A 3,715-nucleotide genomic window follows, 5' to 3' on the forward strand; every position below is an offset into this window, starting at 1 on the left:
TGATGCAGCCACTGTCAAATTCTCTGCCAGCACGCACCGTCACAGCTCACATGTGAAACAATTTGGGCGAAGGGATGGGGAGCCTGGCGTGAGGCAGCACCATAAGGACAAAGGGGAGAAAATCTGAAAAAAGAAAATGTCTGAAAAGGCATTTTTTTTAATAGTCTGTGACGAAGTGTGTGCTGGGCCTCCAGCTCCCTCGCTAGTACATTCGCCAACTCTTTCTCCTCTAGCCCCCAACTTTGGCTTCCTGTACCACCATTTCCTCCAACTAAAGCTTCACTGAAAGAGATTCTTTTTTGATCTACAATGGTCAGTAAACACCTCATGACGCATCTCCACAGAATTTATAATTTTTGATACCTTGATCCAGGTTACATAGGAGCCGATACAAAGCCGTGAAGACCATCGAAGTGTGTGCAGGATGTCGCATTCGCTCAGCTCTGTCGTGCTCATTGCCACTTGATTGACGTAAGCTTTTGATGGAGGCATGATACCCAGGATCCCCACAAGATCAAGAAGTAGTACTGAATGGAACAAGCCTCCTAGAAGGAAAAGTCGGTGAGAGAACAGCCAGAATCTCACAAGCAATGATTCATACACAGCTATAATAAAGACAGTCAAGGACTTGCGCCCAAAACATACAGGGCATCCCAAAAAGGCACATATTGGTTAGAATCTCAACTTGGACGACCTTCATTAAATCAATAACTATTTTTCAGCAGATGCACACCACACACTAGAATCCCCATTTTGACAGTTAGTTTAGTTTTTAGGAGGATACTATTAATCAAACCAATGATCAATTTTATCTATATCAATAATATATCTTGTACTATATACTTAAAATGCTGCACGGTCACAACATTGCTAAGTATTTCACCTATAAATGGTGCTGTGAACAGAACATTATGTGACATAAGATGCAACAGGGCCGCCCAAAAGCTAAATAAATTAACTCTCCCAACTTAGGATCCACAGTAAAAAAATGTTTTTCATTATATGAAAAACTGCAGAAATTCTGCAAAATCTGCAACATTCTAGACCTTAAAAATGAATTAAAAATCGTCATCAAAGAGTGAGAATTCAGCTGTGGCTGAATGAGGCATCTGGAACGATGGCACTCCAAGCACTCCCACCCCCACCCCCACACATTCACCGTCAGAATCACTAATCCGATTTAATTCCAATTCAACAGAGTGAATAAACAAGTCAATTATGTAACAAAGCAGGACCCACAATGCCCAATTTTCCTCGTCTCCCCAGCTGAGAGAAAAAAAAAATCACTTACCCCCGCACCCGTACACATAAATTAGTTGCCGCTGCCTCACACCCTGACGCAGCTAACTAAGCGAAGATTGCTCTTTCGACACCACTGCCCATGCTCAGGCAAAATTACAAAATTACAGTCCGTTCCACCCCGCACTGAGGTGAATGTTGAACTCCATGATAACCAGAAACCATAAATTTAAGACCATCCATAAAGGAATGAAGGAAACTTTTGTTTTTAAACAAAACAGTTTTTAGGACACAGAATGTCCTACCAGAAACAGTGGTGGAAACAGAATAGCTTTTAATAAGTGGATAAATATTTGAGAAATAAATATTTAAAAGGGTAGAGGGAAAGGGCATGGGATGGAATTAAGTGAATAGCTTTGTCCAGCGAGCCAGCACAGATACAATGGGCCCAATGGCCGCCTTCAGTGCTCCAAGATTCTAACAGAAGCCTGTGCATTACCAGAGGTGTTGCATTCTTGTGCTCTTCCCGCCCGAGTGTATCAAACTGCGAGCCAGCGGCTAACAGCAAGATCAGCGATGCATAAAGGTCATCGTACTTCAAAGCACCATTACAGAGAACATCAAAGATCTGAGAAATGAGAGGGAAGGGGAAAAAAGTGAACAATTAAGTCTCTAAGTGCAGCATCAAACAATTGTAAAGATAAACTCTGAATAAACATCAGAACCAATTAAATGCAAGTCTGTAGCCAAATTCCATACTCCACAATTTACCATCTCAGCACAGTGAAATATCACAGTTACACAAACCCATGAATGTGTTGTGTACTGTATCCCCGTCACACTATTACCATCCAGGTATACTATACAAATTTACAAATTTATACAATTCCAGGATCCCCCAAACTCCAACTCATGGCTCTCACCATCTCATCCAATCTGCTCCTGTCATCAGCAGATGTCTCGTGTGAAAGAATGCTGAAGAATTTGGGCAGAGGCACAGAGTCTGTTGAAAAGAAGCAGATCAGTATTAGCAATAAAAACTCAGCACAGGCTATAAATTACTCTATATTCATTCTTGTATAGGGTATTAACCCAGACAGTAACACCACAAGAATGCAAGAACCAATCAGCTCAGCCAGCTTGCTGAATTACCTTGTCCAATGTCCAGCTACCTAACCCTCGCGCTCCAACACCCTGCCCAGTTATTCCCAATACCCAGTTCTTTCGTATCTCTACCATTACTCTGATCATCAGCCCCTTCACTGCTAACGCCCTGTCCCCTTGCTGTGACCCTCATTCTGAAACCAGCTGTCCGCAACACCCAATCTTCTCACATTTTTTTAAGCTTTGCTCCTAGGATGTGGGTATCACTAGCAAGGCCCAGTTATTGCCCATCCCGAATTGCCCTCGAGAATGTGATGATGAGCCACAGCAACGACGAAGGAACGGCGGTATAGTTCCAAGTCAGGATGTTGTGTGACTTGGAGGGAAATTTACAGGTGATGGCGTTCATATGCATCTGCTGCCCTTGTCCTTCTAGATGGTAGAGGTCACAGGTTTGGGAGGTGCTGTCGGAGAAACTGCCGTCAGATCCAGCAACTTCAGTCCTACTCCTCCAGCACCCAGCTGCCCCAGACACAAATTTCCAACATCTAGTTCCCTGACATGAAGCCTCCTTGCTCAGATGTAACCTGTGGCCTCTGACACCCAAAGGACCTAAACTGACCATTTAATTTTATCAGATTGTTTTTTAATGTGCCTCTTTAACTTGTATTTTTTAATTTGATTGATAGATCCCTCTGAATTTTACTAGATTCCTCCCTGTTTCCTGCCCTCCAATCAACACAATGTCAGGATCAGATTCAATCTTTGTGCTTTGAATTTCTAACGTTTTCAACTAATCCCCATAGCTGGAGAATAAACCACTCCACTGGCCTACCAATATCATTGTCCACATCCTCATTATCTGCTACCCTGAGTGTCACCTTTTCTCACACAGTGAAACCATTCTACAATTCTATCCACTCAGCATTCATTGCTTAGCTTGCCTTACCTGTCCCACTGTGTTGAGCTCTATTTTGCCATATCTGTTCCACTGTGTTTAGTCCAGTTTTGCTGTACCTGTTGCAGTGTTTAGCCAGGTTTTGCCGTACCTGTCCCACTGTGTTTAGCTCTATTTTGCCGTACCTGTCCCACTGTGTTTAGCCCAGTTTTGCCGTACCTGTTGCAGTGTTTAGCCCAGTTTTGCCGTACCTGTCTCACTGTGTTTAGCTTGGTTTGCCGTACCTGTTGCATTGTTTTTAGCCCAGTTTTCTTCAACCTCTTTAAATCCGTGGTAGAGTGGCACCTGGATGCGCCAGCCAGATTCCTGAGTACCGCTGGCACTGGTACCAGCACTGCATATTGGTGGATTTAACAGATTGTATTGAATCTATAGAAAAAAAACCACTCATGTCAGACAAAGACATGCTCTAAC

General features: G+C 43.1%; 1 long non-coding RNA gene across 1 annotated transcript; it reads right to left on the minus strand.

The window, feature by feature from the left end:
- Positions 1-461: 461 nt before the first annotated feature.
- On the minus strand, positions 462-2,239 carry LOC139235394 (uncharacterized). The gene is made up of 3 exons (XR_011588476.1): positions 2,163-2,239; positions 1,739-1,867; positions 462-545 (listed from the first exon to the last, which is right to left on the minus strand). It is a non-coding gene; the product is annotated as an uncharacterized lncRNA (long non-coding RNA).
- Between the last annotated feature and the right edge of the window lie 1,476 nt (positions 2,240-3,715).

Source organism: Pristiophorus japonicus, chromosome 23 (genome assembly GCF_044704955.1).
Source record: "Pristiophorus japonicus isolate sPriJap1 chromosome 23, sPriJap1.hap1, whole genome shotgun sequence".
NCBI classification, from domain to species: domain Eukaryota; kingdom Metazoa; phylum Chordata; class Chondrichthyes; family Pristiophoridae; genus Pristiophorus; species Pristiophorus japonicus.